The 18,826-nt window shown below is 37.6% G+C and overlaps 1 protein-coding gene across 3 annotated transcripts in view; it reads left to right on the top strand.

The window, feature by feature from the left end:
• LOC150088662 (serine/threonine-protein phosphatase 2A 56 kDa regulatory subunit epsilon isoform-like) overlaps nt 1-18,826 on the top strand; it is a 258,149-nt gene that overhangs the window by 49,220 nt on the left and 190,103 nt on the right. The gene's annotated exons all lie outside the window — the stretch shown is intronic.

Raw genomic sequence — 18,826 nt, forward strand, 5'->3', positions numbered from 1 at the left:
TTGGCACACAAATTCTAAATTAATATTAACATCAAATATCTAAATCAAATGAGCCAATGTTTCTTAAAGTTTAATAGCAAAAATCTACTGTGGGTAAATAAAATGGCTACTATAATTTTTCATGCAGAAATTTGGTATTGACATACTTTTCACTCTTGGAGAGTGAGACTACTTCCACTCTATGTCTGAAAGCTCGGACTTTGGTTCGAATTGGATTTCTTGTAATTCTTGCTTTTCTAAAATTAAAAATTGAAGCACAGCATGCTGGTCCATTTTTAAAACACTGGCTATATGAAATCTCATACAAGAAATTACACACAACTGTAAAAAGTTCAAAGTAAATGGAAGTTTGCCTTGATGTTTAAGCATATATGTGTTCCTTTCTGATATCCTGCTGATAACTGTCATGTTTGTTCATTGTATTGATATTCTGAAAAATAGATAATATAATCATAACTTCTGTTGTATAGGAGATTTTTGAAGGTCTCTGACTTAATGACTAGAATCATTGTCAAAAACACTGAAAATGTTATTTTCAAGTTGGCAAATCAGATAAGACCCATAGAGAAAGCTATGAGTAAACTTCACTATTATAAACTATACATTCTAAAATTAAAAAGGAGGTTATATCAGTAAAAGACCATCTAAATATCTTTTGAATTTTTATTAAGCATATGACATGAAATATCATGTTATATGCTTAATAAAAATTCAAAAGATAAATGGAATATGAGGACCAGGGTATGTTTTCTAGGGGAAAAAGTTGATGTTCTAGAGCAGATATCATCTTTTAATGGCACAAAGGATGATATTGTTGTACACTTTGGCACTAATGACATTAAGAGTAGGAGATATGCAGATTTACTTAACAAGTACAGGTCAATGCTGAAAAAAAGACGTGAGTTAGGATTAAATTTGAAAGTGTCTACAATTCTATCCAGACACAATAGGAGGGAGTATATGATGAGAGCCTTGTCAATCAATTTGGCCCTGGAGGGATTGTTCAAGGCTCATGGGGTAGAATTTTTCTCAGCATGGTCAGTGCTTGTTAACAGGAGAGACTGTTTCTACAGGGATGGGATACTTTTTATAGAAGTGTAAACTGCTAGCTTTGGGGATTCACAGACTAAAAGGTTAAAAGTAGCCACAGGCAGAGGTGAAAATGATTCTTGCACTGCTTCTGTTAGAATGAGCAGCAGCCTTGAAGAGCTTGGTGCAGGGGGTTTCAGGGACTAGGGGATTCATCATGAAACAAATCAGTGGGCCTGGGTAAGGTAGCTAAGAATAAGAATAGGTGCATGTACACCAGTGCTAGAAGTATAGTAAATAAATTGGATGAATTTAAAGTGCTGGTCAAGACATCAAAGGTTTTTTATTCTTGGGATATCAGAAATGTGGTGTCACATAAATATTAGGAATGCAGAATTGGAATTTGAGAAGTACAATGTGTACAGAAAGGATAGGATGGAAGGAGGGCTTATGCTGTTAATTAAAAAAAACATAAAATCTAAGGAAGTGCATCTAGTTGACATAGATGGACAGTGTAATGTTGAGTCAGTTTGGTGTGACATAAGCATTGGGAAAGCAGAAATGAGCGTAGAAGTGTGTTATAGGTGTAATGAGTACAACGAACAGTTATACAGAGAAATAGAATGAAGGGGCCAGTAAATCAGATTGTGTTATAATGAGAGATTTTAACTTCCTAGATATTGACTGGAACTTGCGAGTTGGTCACTCATACACTAGAAAGACTTGCATATTTATTGGATGATTGCGTTCTGCAGCAGCATGTTCGAGAAGCAACCGGAGAAGGTAATATTCTTGATCTGGTTATCAGCAGTGATTATTTATGCATTAAGAATTTGCAGATTTAGGAACCACTAGGTGGCAGTGATCATTGTGTTTTTTTTTTAATATGAAAACTCCAAACACGAAAGGTATTAGAACCTATAGTACTTAGTACCGTGCTTGGGTAGGAGATTGCGAAGACGAGAGAAAATATTTGTTGACATTAGACTTGAACTTCTGTAGACAGTAATTTTCAGGAAATACATATGAAGGAAGGTTGTTCCAGAAAACGGCAGTTGAATGAATGAACGAGGAAGACGAAAAGTTGGTTCTGTGAGTTCGAAGTTGGACAGTAAATGGATGTTGGCTGGTGGCGGCACGTGTTCGGATGGTTTTGAAAGAGAGAGAGCGGGAATTATAGAAGCTGATTCAGAAGAACAGTGCCCATGGAAATATCTGTAGAAAAGGCATGTAGCAGAAACAGTACGTCTACGAAACAGCAAGTGAAGAGATTCAGTTAGAGATGAGTTATTAATTAACCTAACTGTCTGCTTCTGAATGGAATCAAGAAACCTGAGAGAGGTTTTGAGGGCACCATCCCCAGATGTGGGAACAATATTCCATGGTAGGGCTTTTTTGCGATTTGTACAGAGTGAACAGGCTGTATAGAAGAAAAGTAACGCCGACAGTGAAAGAGAAAACTAAGTTTTTTAGATGCAGAGGAAGCAATATTTGTAATGTGCTTGTGCCAAGAGAGATTAGAAGTCAGGGTAATCCCCAAAAGAGATATATCAACTTGCCTGGAAATTGAAGTGTCACCAATGATAAGCATAGGAGCAGAACAATCCTTCTTACGAGATATGAGACAAGACTGAGTTTTAGAAGGATTGAAATCAACTAAGTTGTCTTTGCCCCACTGGAGATTGGAATTTAAGGAATTGGTAGCGGATGTTCGAGAAGTTGAAGCTGTTTGAGTAGGGCAAGGTTTCTCAAAATGGAAAGTGGAATGCAATGTGCTATCATCGGCAGAACTGTGGATAGGATTTCCCATCAATGGAAGAAGGTCATTAATATACAAGAGGAAAAGAGTGGGGAAAAGAACTGAACCTTGGAGGACACCAGCATTAAGTAGAGAAGCTAGAAGACAGAGATCCATCTATCATCACCCTCAGTGAGCAATCAGAGAGAAAACTGGATAACCAATTACAAAAAAACAGTTGGCAAACCATAAGATGGAAGCTTGTTTAGAAGGCCTTTATGCCAAACACGATGGAAAGCCTTTGAGATGTCAAGAGCAACTGCTTGTGTTTCACAGAACTTTTCCATTGAATCTGTCCATAAATGGGCAACATAAGCCAGAATATCACCAGTAAATGAACACTGACGGAATCCATACTGGCGATCATTGATCAGATGGAAGGTTTCTAGGTAGTTTAAGAGTACTGATATGGAATTTACTTTAAAATATAATTACCATCAGGGGGAAAGGGTTTTTGCTTCCGTAAAGGTGACGACAGTGATCTTTGACAGTTTTTAAATTCTGTACAGTGGGACCAACTGATGATGTTACCAACAACAAATTTTAAGTGGGAAGCATTCAAGGAATTAATCATGGAAGCTACTAGGCTTTTCATAAAAATTAAGAAATATTGTTCAGGGTTTAGGCCTAAATGGATGTCAAATGAACAAATGAGACTCGTGCCAGAGAAGAAAAATGCATGGCAAGTGGCAAATATAACCTAGTCTGTAATCAAGTTACAAAGGAGATTAGGCAAGCGAACGCAGATTATGAAAAATCTTTGGCAAAGAATGCTAAGAAAAACAGCAAGAACTTCTTTACTTATATAAACTCTAGAAGAAGGGGATGAATCAGATTGCTCCATTTGATATAGATGGTTCGACTGTTGATGATCCTGATCAGATAGCTGATAAACTCAATGAGTATTTTGCATATACATTTCAGACATGTGGAGCTATTAGGGGGGAGGAAAATGCCGAAAGTTTATCAAACTGTAACAGGGTGCTTAATGATTTTGTAATAACTGAGAACAAAGAGGCAGAGAAATTGTTGAAGTTAAACATAAGACAGGCACCTGAGGTGGATGGGGTCTATCCAGTTATATTAAAGGAGGCAGCAAAGGAAGTAAGCAAACCCTTAGCCATAATTATGAGAGCATCCTTGGACTCAGAGGAAGTCCCCATGGACTGGAGATATGCAAATGTATCACACATTCATCAAGGGGGGGGGGATCTAAGGGTAACAAGTAATTACAGACCAGTTAGTTTAACTTCTGTTCTGGAGAAAATAATGGGGTTACTGGTTAAAGATGCATTGCAGGATTATCTAGACAAGACTGCAGTAATAATTCAGACACAGCAAGGGTTTGTAAAGGGAAAGTCTTGTCTGACAAATTTGATTGGATACTATGTGGTTACAAAGGAACTGGATGCAAAAAATAATTTTGATATCATATACTTGGATTTCAGGAAAACTTTTGACACTGTTGCACATGGAAGACTACTGTACAAATTGGAGCAGTATGGTATTAAGCGCAAGTTGCTACAATGGATAAAAGGGTGGTTATTAGTGGTGTCCCTTAGGGTACAGTGTTGGATCCATTGCTGTTTTGTATATTTATCAATGATATTGCCGAAGGTGTATCAAGCATAATGTCAGTTTGCAGATGATACAAAGGTTGGCATGGTTGCTTATAACAGTAATGACAGTATGCTGCTGCAACAGGATCTGGAAAATTTGGGCAGATGGGCTGAGAGGTGGAAACTGAAGTTTAACATTGACAAATGCAAAGTACTACATATGGGTAGAAGTAACCCCAGAGAAATGTACCAACTGTGTGGTACTGCACTTATGGCGGTAGAAAATGAAAACGACTTGAGAGTAATTGTGCAATCAGATATGAAGTTTTCTGAGCAATAATATACAGGAATTTTGCTAGTAGGAAAAAGGAGGTGATTATCCTTTTGTATGAGGCAATGGTCAGGCCATGCCTTGAGTACTGTTACAGGTCTGGAGGCCTAATTTTAGGAAGGATGTAGAGTTGCTTGAACGTGTGCAGAGAACAGCAACAAGATTGGTGAAGGGAATGAAGGGGTACTCTTATCAAGAAAGGCTTAATTTTTGCAAATTGCAGCGGCTGGAAACTAGGCACCTGTGAGATGATTTGAATGAGGTGTATAAAGGCCTTGAATGGGTTGAGCATGCTGAATTCTGATGGAATTCCCCTCTTGCCCAGATTATGAACCTGAGGGGGCATAAATTCAAATTAAGGAAAGACTTGTAGATTACATGTGTGCAAATTTGCCTTTAGCCAGTGGATGGTTAATTGCTGGAACAAACTTTCATCTGTCATTGTGGACGTTGATAGCTTATATAAATTCAAGGAGGAACTGGACAAACTTTTAGAGAGAATGGATGTCCGAAAAAAATTTTTTTTACTATCTCTACATAAGCTAATATGCTTTCTTTCTTTCTTTCTTTTTTTTTTTTATGTAAACCCCAAACATGAGAGGTATTAGAAACTATAGTACTTAGTACCGTGCTTGGGTTGGAGGTTGAGAAGACGAAAGAAGATATTTGTTGACATAGACTTGAACTTCTGTAGACTGTAATTTTCAGGAAATATACAAAGGAAGGTTGTTCCAGAAAATGGCAGTTGAATGAATAAACAAGGAAGATGAAAAGTTGGTTCTGCGAGTTTGAAGTTGGACAGTAAATAGATGTTGGCTGGTGGCGGCACATGTTTGAACTGTTTTGAAGGAGAGAGCGGGAATTATAGAAGCCAATTCAGAAGAACAGTGCCCATGGAAATATCTGTAGAAGAGGCATGCAGCAGAAACAGTACGACTATGGGACAGCGAGTGGAGAGACTCTGTTAGAGATGAATCATTAATTAACTTAACTGCCCTCTTCTGAATGGAATCAAGAAGCCTGAGAGAGGTTTTGGGGGCTCCACCCCAGATGTGGAAACAATATTCCATGGTAAGGTGGATTTGCGATTTGTACAGAGTGAGCAGCTGTTTGGAAGAAAAGTAATGCTGAGAGCGAAAAAGAAAACCAAGCTTTTTACATTCGGAGGAAGCAATATTTGTAATGTGCTTGTGCCAAGAGAGATTTGAAGTCAGGGTAATTCCCAAAAGAAATATCATTTTGCCTAGAAATCGGAGTGTCACCAAAGATAAGCATAGGAACAGAAGAATCCTTTTTGCAAGATATAAGACAGTATTGAGTTTTAGAAGGATTGAAATCAACTAAGTTGTTTTTGCCCCACTGGAGAATTACCTGGAGATCGGCATTTAAGGAATTGGTAGCTGATATTCAAGAAGTTGAAGCTGATTGAGCGGGGCAAGGTTTCTCGAAATGGAAAGTGGAATGCAGTGTGTTATCATCGGCAAAACTATGGATAGGATTTCCAGTCAATGGAAGAAGGTCATTAATATACAAGAGGAAAAGAGTGGGGGAAAGAACTGAACCTTGGTGGACACCGGCATTAGTGGAGAAGTTAGAAGACAGGGAGCCATCTACCATCACCCTCAGTGAGCGATCAGAGAGAAAATTGGATAACCAATTACAAAAAACAGTAGGCAAACCATAAGACAGAAGCTTGTTCAGAAGACCTTTATGCCAAACACGATCGAAAGCCTTTGATATATCGAGAGTAACTGCTTGAGCTTCACCGAACTTTTCATTTGAATTAGTCCATAAATGGGTAACATAAGCCAGAATATCACCAGTGGATCGACACTGGCGGAATCCATACGTTCGATCGTAGATCAGACGGTAGGTTTCTAGGTAGTTTAAGAGTTGGTGGTTAATTGATTTCTCCATTACTTTAGAAAGAGTAGAAGTAATTGCAATGGGACGATAATTGGATGAGAGGGATTTGTCACCCTTTTTAGGAACTGGCTGGATATGAGCAAATTTCCAAGCAGAAGGGAAAACACCTTTGGAATAAGGAAGTGAATAAAGGTGGCAAAGAACAGGAGTCAGTTCAGGAGCACAGGTTTTGAGAACAAGTGGAGAAATACCATCAGTACCTGGAGCTTTCTTAGCATCAAGATTCGTCAAAATCCTTCCGACATCCTTTTGACAGAAGACAACAGGAGGCATTGAATGGAGCGACTCTGGAATGGTGGGAGGTGTTTTACCAAGATCATTAATACATGAGTTGGAAGAAAAATGGGATGCTAGCAGGTCAGCCTTATCCTTGGCTGAAATGACAACAGGACCATCTGGTTTTGACAGAGGTGGGAGCAGAGATGGGTAACAGTAGCCGCCAATAGCATTAGCAAGAGACCAGAATGCTCGACTACCGTTAGGGCAAGAAGCAAATTTTCTACTCTTAGGCTGTTCAAACTCTAGTTTGAACTGATTAATAACTGCCTTACAATTGTTGCGAGCTTTGGTGTAGGCAGAAAATGAAACTGAAGAATTAGAAACAAGCCAATTACGATATGCAACATTCTTCTCTTGAACAGCCTTAGCACATTTAATGGAAAACCAAGGTTTAGATAAAGGACGAGATTTTAAAGTGGAGTGTGCAATAAAGGATTCCATTCCTACAAGAATAATTTCACTGACACGATCAGAGCAAATGTTGACATCAGAAGTTTTGAAACAGTAATCCGACCAAAGAAAAGAAGAAAATAAATCCCGCAGGTCATCCCATTTTGCATTCTTGTAAAGCCAAGCAATATGAGGTTGGGAATAGCCATGAGATAAAGGCTCCATTGGAGAAGAGACAATCACCAAGTTGTGATCTGAGGTGCCTAAAGGACCTCTCACTTCGACCGTGTACTTAGAAGGGTTGTTTGTGAGAAAAAGATCAAGTGTGTTGGCTGTATGGTTAGGATCGGCTGGTATTTTTGTAGGTAAATGAACAATCTGTGTAAGGTCATTAGTAATTGCAAAAGCCTCAGCATCTTGACCAGCTGGGTCGGTGTGACTAGAAAACAGAAGCCAGCTGGAGTTGTGAACATTAGTCACCAAGGTAAAATTACTTCACTGTTAGGTAATTTGGACTGGAGAAATTCAAGTTGCAAAGAGAGGAAGTCAAAGAGCTCCAAGTGATTAGTGGAGTTGGGAGAAAGGTAGAGACAACAGATGAATTTGACACAATGAGGTAGAGAGATTTTAAGCCAGAGAAGATCGAAAAGAGGAGATTACAAATTACCTAGTCTTTGACAGGGAATATTGGAACGGACATATGCACAAGTACCACCTTTGAGGTTAAAGGAATCATACAGCGAATAATTTGGGCAACTGAGATGAACAGTAGCTGAATCAAGCGATAACTGAGATTCTGTCAGAAAAAGTACATGGGGTTTGGCAGACTGCAAGTGGAAATGGACATCGTTGAGATTAGAATTGAGACCACGTATATTTGTGAAATGAATTAGGAAGTGTGTGGGAGGTTTAAATCTTTTCGCAGATAAGCTTACTCTATTAATTTGTCAATTTATGGTGTAGTCAATAGTGAGAAAAAGTGGGTGGGACATGCTGTATGAAGTAATGAAATTTTTGGATGTGGTGTACACATGGTAAGAATATACCCAGATCCTTGACATAATGAAGCCTTGACAATGTCCCCCGCATACACACACTACTCGGACTCCCTCCAGTCACTATCTGGCAGAGTAGAGGTAGCAAGATTATACACTAGCTGATCCGGAAGCCTCCTAAAGAGTTACCAATAGGTTCAGTCCGGTGTACTAACTAGTGGCCGGCCTTCGAACACTGTTTTAGAGCCATACTCTCGAAATGTAAGGAAGATTGGATCTCGCCACGATGTTCATCATAACCTCAAAAATCATCAATCATACTGCATGATGAAAGAGATGGGGAAGGGTTGACCGAAACTTTGCTCTGGAGACTAAACATGGGTTTCACCACTTCAAGCCTCCAATAAGCAAAGTGGTGGTATTGCTCCAGTTGATGTGAGTCATCTACCACCTAGTACTACCTGGTAACACAGAGGGGTGGCATTCCTCCATGTGGTGTGGGCGCCACACCTCTACCCCTGCTTACGTTGGTTCACACCTGGGTGGTCACCCACCATGTGCTTGTGCATGGAGGTTATACCTAGGATTACTGTCCCACCATCATGAAGGTGCAGGCAGAGGATTTGGCTGTCACAGACCATCCGGACTTCGCTGAAATTGGGTCCACTTGACTTGAGTGTCACCCGAATATCAGTTCCATCAGCGTTTTAGACTCCCAGGTAGCAAGTACAGCTTGTCTAGCATATCTGAGAGAATGTCTGTGACATCCTCAAGGACCAGCATCACATGCCTCCATTACTGTTAAAGAAAATTATTATGAAAAGTCTCCCAACCATGTTTGAGTTTTTAAAAGCATTGGTTCTTTTTTTTAGTGAATATTACTCACATTAATTTCAGACTGTTTTATGCACAGCCTTATAACTATGCAAGGACTTGAATGTAATTCCAGGATTTAAGAAAAGGAAAAATGTTCAAATATGAATTGGCAATCAGATTAATGCTGATGCAGAAGAATTATTCAGAACAGATTTTATTAACTCTGCTCTTGTGTTAATAAAAATTTATTTGAATTTTATCTCAGTATTTTTTGATTTTTTATGATATTAGTGATTTTAAAAGATCTTATGTCTTTGCAAGATTGATTTTTGTAATATTAATGAAATTGATCTGCTCAAGGAGTTGAAATTATTTGGAAATATTGTTCCTCTAACTGTGGATTAGAAGAAGAATATTTTCAAACCAAATAGAAGATGTGTAACAATATATGTAGAGTAATTTAGAATTGTTTGTTAAAAATTCTACAGTAGATTCCTGACAACAAAAGGAATCAAATACTCTTGGAGAGTTTTTCGAAAAACAATGTAGTTTTAAGAAAAATTGTTAAAGTTCAGTGACAAAAGAGTACCCAGTAAATCAACATGAAATGCTTGTTCATTTACAGGCTGCTGCTCCCCATAATTATTCTTTAGAATGATGGCACAGGTCTCTTTAGTGTTTAAACTGTAACGTATTTGAATCATAATCTGCCCATGAATACATACTTCTGCTGATTTAGTTCATGGTGTACTGTGATGGAAGTGGCATCAGAGCTCTGTAAAGGCATTAATAGTAATTTTTTTTAGATTCCTGAAATTAAAAGGGCTAGCTCTCTCTCTCTCTCACATTAACTTTTTTTTCATGACGTGAAATGCCAAAATATTTACGATTTACATTTTTAATTTTTTTAAAAATTTGATATTTATATTTTTCATTATTCGAAGGTTATGCTAAAAAGAACGAATCATTATGCTGTTTAAATATCTCCAACTAAAATTTGGTGCATAGCTTATTTGTAAATTTAATCAGAAACTTGAAGTTTCTTCTAAAGGCTGTGGTGAATAAAAATGCAGCTTCTTTATATACTTCAGTATTTTTTTTTTTTTTTTTTTTTTCATTTATTTAAAGTCTGACTGTAGCCTAAAAGAAAAACTGCATAAAAAGTTAGTCTCTCGTTTGGAAATTAACATTCTTGTTTTCTGATTGTGTGATTTTTGATTAAACTGAAAATAGAGAACACCATTATTATTTACTACTCAATGGAAATATAAGGTAGTTGGTAATGAGTCATGTTTAGTTGTCACTGTCCCTTCACTTGACAGAACTCTCCTAATTTTTTTCATGCAGCTTCAGATTCTTTCTAAGTTTGATTTTCTTTACTAGTGAATGTCATCTGTAAGATATTGTAAGGTAGCTTACATGTGTACTAATAGTATGCTATTATGGACCTTCAAGGTTAGTGAAAAACTGAAAAATAAATTTACAATTTTTATTCCCTTTTTCGTTTCTTAAAAAATAGGATGCAAAGCTCATTCAAGGGTGTGGGGTATTTGAGAAAATATGGTACTTCTTTTTATATATTCATATAAAGGTGGTTTTTTTTTTTTTTTTTTGGTTTTTTTTTTAAATCTTTATATGAAGTTTCTTTGAAGTATTTAAGTCTTGGCATCAATTTTGCTTGTCCAGGCATGATTATATTTGTTGGTGTGCTTTGAGCTTTTATATGTTGAAAGTAATCTGTTTTCATTTCTTAGTTAACGTGTTGATAATGCAAAAAATATTGAACTATGTACAGAACATGAAGTGCAAATATATTCTGTCATACATAAAATGCAGATTTTATGTATACAAACTGCTATTCGACTATAACAGTAAGCTTTTTATTATGGCCTGGGTGCCAAGCAAATCTAGTGGCAGTGATTTTTAATGTTATCTCAGTGAATGATGTTCTGGCAGAAAAAGTCCTGCACCCCATTATATTATATGACTATATAATGGGGTGCATACAAGTTTATATATACTCGTAGTATATATGGTTCAAATTAGCATTAGCAGAGACATATGATCCAGAAAGCAAGCTTATACAGCATCAGCCAAAAAAAAAAAAAAAATCACTTCTCATTTCACCCATCCATTAGCTCTTAAAGGTTTGTCCAGTTTTTCCTTGAATTTATTTAAGCTATCAACTTCCACAACAAGAGATGGCAGTTATGCCCCCCCCAGGTGCGTAATCTGAAAAAGAGAAAGAATTCCATCAGCACTGAGCTCGCTCAAACCATTAAAAACCTTATCCATCTCAATCAGATCACCTCACAGGTATGTAGGTTCTGGATGCTGCAATTTGCAGAACCTAAGCCCTTCTCTGTACTCGTTCCAGCAACTCCACATCCTTCCTAAAATGAGGCCTCGAGACCTATTCTCAAGGCCTGAACATTGCCTTATACAAAGGGATAATCACCTTCTTATCCCTGCTAGCAAAATTATTGTATATCATTGACAGAACCACTGAGCTGCTCTGGCAGCCTGTCTGCACTGTCAGAAAACTTAATATCTGACTGAACAATAACCCCCGAGTCTCTTTCATTCACCACTACCCAAGCATAGTACTGCATAGTTGGTACCTTACTCTGGGGTTACTGCTACCCATATGGAATACTTTGCATTTGTCAATGTTCAACCTCAGTTGCCACCTCTCAGCCCATATGCCCAATTTTTTCTAGATCCTGTTGCAGTAGCATACTATCATTAAAAACCCTGCCAACATTCATATCATCTGCAAACTTGGATATTAAGTCTGATATATCTTCATCAATATCATTGATTAATATGAAAAACAACAATGGGCCCAACATCTAACCTTGGGGAAATCAACTAATGACATTAATCCACAAAGAGCAGTGTCCATTGCTCTTTGTGGACTAAGAGCAGTGTCCATTGATTATCACTCTGTCTTCTCCCATTCAACCATCCCTTTATCCATAGCAGCAACTTGCCCATAATGCCATACTGCTCCAATTTTTATAGCAGTCTTCTATGTGCAACAATATAAAGTAACTGGATGCAAAAAATAATTTTCATGTCATATACTTGGATTTCAGGAAAGCTTCTAATATTATTATTATTATTAGCCATATGGTGCAAGGAAGCAGAGGCTTTTGCTGCACCAATCAAAAAAAAAAAAAAAAATTTCAGTTACCCTGAGAGGGGGGTGGGAGAAATAGAAGGGAATCACCAAGAAAGAGAAGAATGGTGATATCAACTCAGGACCCTGGCACACCCAGGGTCCTGAATTGGATATCATCATTCTTCTCTTTCTTGGTGATTCCTTCCCATTCCTCTCTCTCTCTCTCAGGGTAACACCTTTTTTTTTTTTTTTTGCTGGTGTAGCAAATGCCTTGGGCTTCCTTGCAACATATGGCTAATCATAATAATTTCTGAAGCTTTCCTGAAATCCAAGTATATGACATGAAAATTATATTTTCCATCCAGTTCCTTTGTCACCACATCGTAGTATCCAATATAAAATTGGTGAGAAAAGACTTCCCCTTAACGAACCCATCTGAGCTATAATGGTGGTCGTGTCTAGATGATCCTGCAATGCTTCTTTAACCAGTGACTCCATTATTTTCCCTGGAACAGAAGTTAAACTAACAGGTCTGTGTTTACCCGTGTCACTCTTTGATCCCCTTTGTGAATTGAGGTTATATTTGCATATCTCCAGTCCATGGGGACATCCCTTGAATCCAAGGGTGCTTGGATATTAAACCTGATATCTCTTCATCAATATCAGTGATAAATATGAAAAACAACAATGGGCCCAACATAATTAAGGCTAAGGTTTTTCTTACTTCCTTTGCTGCCTCCTTTAATATAACTGGCTCCCATCCACCCCCAGGTGCCTTTCTTATGTCTAACTTCAACAATTTCTCCTTCACTTTGCTCTCAGTTATTACAAAATCATTTAACTCCCTGTTAATGTTTGATAAACTTCTCCTCCACTTCTTTACAGAATTCCTTATGGTGTAAAATACTCATTCAGTTTTGGAAAACAGGCCTTGGGGTCTCATTCAATTTGTCAGCTACCTGAGCAGGATCGTCAACAGTTAAACCTTCCATATCAAGTGAACCGATCTGATTCATCCCCTTACTTCTAAAGTTTACATAAGTAAAGATGTCTTTGCTGTTTTTATTTGCATTGTTTTCCAAAGATTTCTTGTAATAACTGGCTGAGACCACTCTAGTCACCTTTATGAAAGTAAAAACCCTTCCCCGAATCATCAGCAGTGATCCACTTGCTATGCAAACAGGAAAATGGTTTATCTTCAGCAGTGTATTAGATTTGATTACAAACCGAATCAGCCAATCGGAGTTAAATGGTGCTGAATGAGAAATAGATATGAGCTACATCTCTGCAAAAAGTATAACCTCTGAGCCTCCCTGACTACCTGTTTTTCCTTTAATATAGATCTTTCTCTCCTCCAGTGGTGCAAACAACAATTTGCAGTGCTAACCTTACAAGATACGTGCATCTCATAGATCTGAAAAGAATAATAGATACCAGTATAGATGGATAGAACCAAGACAGTATTTATTAGGTGAGGCATCGATCTTCGTAAGCTTTCAAAAAAACTTGAGTTTTCTCTAGTTAGATTGCATGTAACTGCTGAGTTATGTGCAGTCATACTGGCTCTGGATGACAGCAGAAGGTACGAACTTTTCCCTGCCCTAATGTATACTGACTCTTTGTGTGCTGTAATGGCTTTCAACAGAAACCACCCTGTTGCACATCCACTAATAACTCTGTCAGAAACAAAATCAAAGAACTTTTTGAGCTTAGTTAAGTATGATATGTTGGATTCCTAGTCATGTGGGCGTGAGGAAGCGGAATGAGCTGGGAAAAAATAAATAAATAAACGCAAATGAAGGAGAAACGAATTTTCAGATTCTCCCTTTTGCACATCTTAGATCAGCCTTTAGATAACGTAGTAGACAAGTGTTTACAAACAAGTAAACACATTTTTCTAATTCGCGCATTTCAGCTTTCGATTGCCTGATATACAATTTTTAGTTGCTGTTGTTTGGTTTTTAGGAGCATTAGCAACTAAGGCCATATTGCTCCGGGATATGCGGTGCCATGCCATGACCTTTCCGCATCCTCTGTATTTGGTGGTGAAGGGCTCGAACCCCGGTCTAATCAAGAAGCGTGTGCTATGCACTGCTGCCCCTTCCCACCTGGCTACGGAGGCGCCTACAATTTTTAGTGTTTGCATATTGAATATGACAGGCACCCTATGCATAACATGGTAGTAGGTTTCATGATGATTCAAAAATTAATAATAATAAAAGAATTTGCATATAAATTTCGGCGTTTTTGCTTTTGAAGAAAAAGTGCTTGCAGTTGCGGATTTAACAGCCGGCGAAAGTCAACTGGGTACCTCAAGATATGCCTCGCCCAGTTAGGTTTTACAATTCAGAGTTTGTTGAAATAAAAACAAGTACAATTTGGTTATTGAGATATGTAATTTTTACAGAACGGCTGCAGATCTATAACTAACTGCACATTCATCTGAATGACCAATCAGTGTTAATTATTGAAAGAAATTTAGCCGAAAGTAAAGTTTGGTGACCTTATTGAACATTTCGGGTGAGCGAAAGCTCGACAGGACTTCGACTAAATTGAATTTTTCTACCCGATCATATTTACGCGCTTTCGCATGTATATTATTATTATTATTATTAGCCATGTGGTTGCAAGGAAGCCTGAGGCTTATGCTGCATCAGCCAAAAAAAAATTTCTGAATTACCCTGAGAGAAAAGAGTCAGAAGTAGAAGGGCATCACCAAGAAAGAGAAGAATGATGATATCCAGCTCAGGACCCTGGGTGTGCAAAGCCCATACTCACCAGATGTGAGCCCCCGGGGTTATGCTGAGCGCCTGTTGTCTTCACCCCTTTCTTGAGCTATATCAGTGGAGATTGTAATGAGGATTGTCCACTCTATATTGGAAGTTAAATTTTACCTGGATTCCGAATTAGCGTTGTCGACTTTATTTTAGGAAAACCGCACAGATACCGGTTTCTTTTATACGCAACTTCCGACTGTCAGTTACTTCCAAGTACAGTAGATGTTTTTAAAGCGTTCCAAGTATCAAAGCAGCAAGTTTTAATCCTACTGCGTACTTGTTAAAGTGGGTTTGGGGTTGTTTTGTGCAGCAGCTGGGGGGAGACTGGGAAAATAAGCCGTGGAATATGCCTTTTGTAATAAGGAGTACATCTCCCGTGTGTCCATGTTTAAAAATCGGAAAAGTGGATGAATCGTTAATATGGACCTTTTTTTTTTTTTTTTTTTTTTTTTTAATCCTCAGTCCCCCCCCCCCTCGGGATTCGTTTTACGTTGAAGCAATTTTCATAAACCTGTCAATAACAGTATTAGACACGCTTGAAAGAATTCACTTCAACAGAGTACACTTCGACGAATACGTGTGTCAATAAAGTTGCCGGACTGGTACAATATAAAGAACACAAAGTGAAGGAGTTCAAAAATTGTTTTATTTTTATTCAAAGTCAATCACCACCTGATTAAATACACTTATTACACCGTTCTAAAATTTTCTGAAGAGTCAGAGAAGGCGACCAAAAACATGGTGTTCAGTTCAGCAGTTACATGTTTCTTTGTGCTCAACATCCTGAAATCTTTCCTTTGAGGGCAGTTTTCACCTTGGGAAAGAGGAAAGAGTCCTCTGGTGTTAGATCGGAAGAGTAGTGTGGATGGATGACTGTATAATGCCATGTTTCGTCAGAAATGCCTTCACAAGTGCCGAATGGGTAAGGCAATTGTCGTGCGACAAGAACCGGCTGTCTTTCTCTAGAAATTGCGGTTTTACCCGGGAAATGTGTTTCAATAGTCTTTGGAGCACATTTCCCGGTCTATCTGCCTGTAGATCGCAGCACTGAATCTCTTCCCTTCCGGCCCATATTCCTTGTGAATCACGCGCACTGTTTGTCGAAAAACATTATCAGCATCATCTCCATCCTGGATTTATATAAACAAGTTTTCAGGCTTTGGTGACGATTTTGAAGTACACCGCATGCTCTGACGCTTCTTCTCTGGGTTGTAATGAAACGCTCAATCTCAGCTCACACAATCCGAATTTCCTCTACAGTGACAATACAGTTGAGGAAATTAGGTTGTCTAGATGAAGTCTTCCCCTGACACTCTTCGTTGCTTCTGCTCACCTTGAGACTGTACGGTACAAAAATTTCGCATGATGATTTAGGGAAAATCATCATGCAGAATTTAATGAATCATTTCCTGATTCATATCCAGCTCATCAGCTGGATATAATCAAGAAAAAAAGCAACGACTAGGCCCTCATTCGGAGGGCCAAGTCGTTGCTTTTTTTTTTTTTTGTTTTTGTTATAAATATATTTCTTGAATAAAAAATAATTTTATTCAAGAAAACTGAGGTTTTATTAAAAATAATAACGAACGTTTATTTTCAGGAAAATAAAATGTGAATAAAAACTTTGTAATATAATATATTCATATAAATTATATACAGTATTTGTATCTGTAGTTATTATTTTTTTGTCAACTTATGTTGCATTATATCAGGGAGAACAAAAAGTGAATTTTTTGAAATGCCAAACTAATAATTAAGTTTTCGTGTACGAATTTCGGTTGTAACATTTCTTGATTGATGCTGTATTTATTAAAATAAAAAATAGAACTTAAAATGTAACTGTTTTTTAGAATGGCATAAATACAACCCTTCCCTTCCCGCAAAAAAAAAAAAAAAAAAAAACAAAAACCGAAAGTCTTCGTGAAAATTTCAAATTGCATGTGCTTTTTAGTTGTCGGAATACCCAAACTCGTACCACATTACACAGAGCAGAAGAAGAGCTGCGGTTCCAGTAGGATCAATCGTCCCCTAGAGCCTGAGTAAATTGGAACAAGTACTGTTATTTTATGATTTTTAATTCAATTACTGTTAATCACATACATCATCATTATTTAGCCTCCCCCCCCAGAATTTTATATCCAACCGTACGAGGGGGGTGAAAGCTAAATGATTAACTTCCCTTCTACCTGACTGCCTGCTTTTAAATACAGGTAGTTCTCGACTTTACGAGTTAATTCGTTCGTAGCGCGCGCTCATAGAGCGAAAACACTTAAAGCGGGAACTTATTTCCCAGACATAAGGTTAAAAATGGGGGTTACGTTCTCAACAGTGGAATTAGTCAGCTAATTAGTTTGTTTAAACAATGATTGATTTATCGAAAGAAATTAAACTTATCCTGTAAAATGAAGCAAATTATAATAATAGAGAAATTATTTATTACTTACAAATGTTAAAGAATGTTTATTCTTCACCATCATCATCGACTAAATGCACACTCGTTGATCACCCATTATTGGCTCGGTACTCGTTGGTTTGTTGCACAAGGAGTCGTCTTCTTCAGAAATGCTTCAAGAGGCGTTTATTTCCAAGATAATCTTCTCTTTTAATTATAAATTTCACGATTGCATGCATAAGCATTTTTTAACGGCGCACACAAATTGCAACTAACACGATTCGCTTGGAGTAACAAGTTAAAAAAAAAAAAAAAAAAAAAAAAAAAAGGAATGAAGAGAAGATTCTGAAAATTTGTTTTTTATACGATTGAAGATTTCAGTAAAGGAGAAACACAGTTCACCATAATAACGTAAAAAAATACACAGTTCCAGCTATCGGTATTTTCGCAAATGCAAGAAGATAGTTTGCTACCCGTTTTATCTTTGTTTGCAGTAACAGAAAAACCCAATAAACCGGGAAGTGCAAATTGTTTTTGTTTTATGGTCGTGACCTCCAGAAATGTGCTTTAGAAAAATATCACCAAGGCCTTTAAAATTGATTCTTATAACGGAACATATGATAACGATGAAAGTGTAGTGCGTTTAATGATTTGAATTGGTAAGTAATACAATTTACAAACCACGCTCCGAGATCTTGAAACGAATTACCAAAAAACGGTGTGGTATTGGGTTCACATTACGATATTTTAACGACGCGATGGTGTCTCTGGAACTGATTAATATCGTAAAGCAGGTATACACTGTATAGCTACGCACGTGGTTTGCAATTCGGTATTTATGAATATTCTACATTTATATTTTGCAATTAATGTTCATATTTTCGATTTTATTTTGATACTTGAGGAAAAAAAACTCGTAAACCCGAGAACTCGTAAAGCGAGAACTGCCTTTATTACTGAGGACAGTTCACAACTGTTTCAACGAAGTGTTGCCAGTAAGTCGGCGAGGACAATACTCTTTATTATTTGTGATCAGAGGCGGACTGGGTCAAAAATTCTTACCAGGGAGAACAAATAGAATGTATCCGAGGTAAGAGCGCAATCTTGTGGCCAGTTCGCCTCTGTCTGTGATATTAGTAACACATTATTATTATTGTTGCGCGAAGGTTAGTTAAATTGATGTGCCAGCTCGTGAATTTAGCGTCGGACAGTTGGAAAAGCCTCCGGCGGGTAAGCTGTAGAAGGCTATTGAATAGCCAAACCGTTGTGCAGTGAAGATACTATGTCCACTATGTGTTTCATTCATAGAGTTATTTGCGGCAAAGCAAAAGTTCTCGTTTTAAGTTTTTTGCTGTCTTACTGTATGCAGCTGCGGATTGGCGTATTCGAAATTTCTAACCTAATTTCAAC

The sequence above is a fragment of the Mastigoproctus giganteus genome, chromosome 3 (assembly GCF_048544385.1).
Source record: "Mastigoproctus giganteus isolate SK-2022 chromosome 3, ASM4854438v1, whole genome shotgun sequence".
Classification (NCBI taxonomy): domain Eukaryota; kingdom Metazoa; phylum Arthropoda; class Arachnida; order Uropygi; family Thelyphonidae; genus Mastigoproctus; species Mastigoproctus giganteus.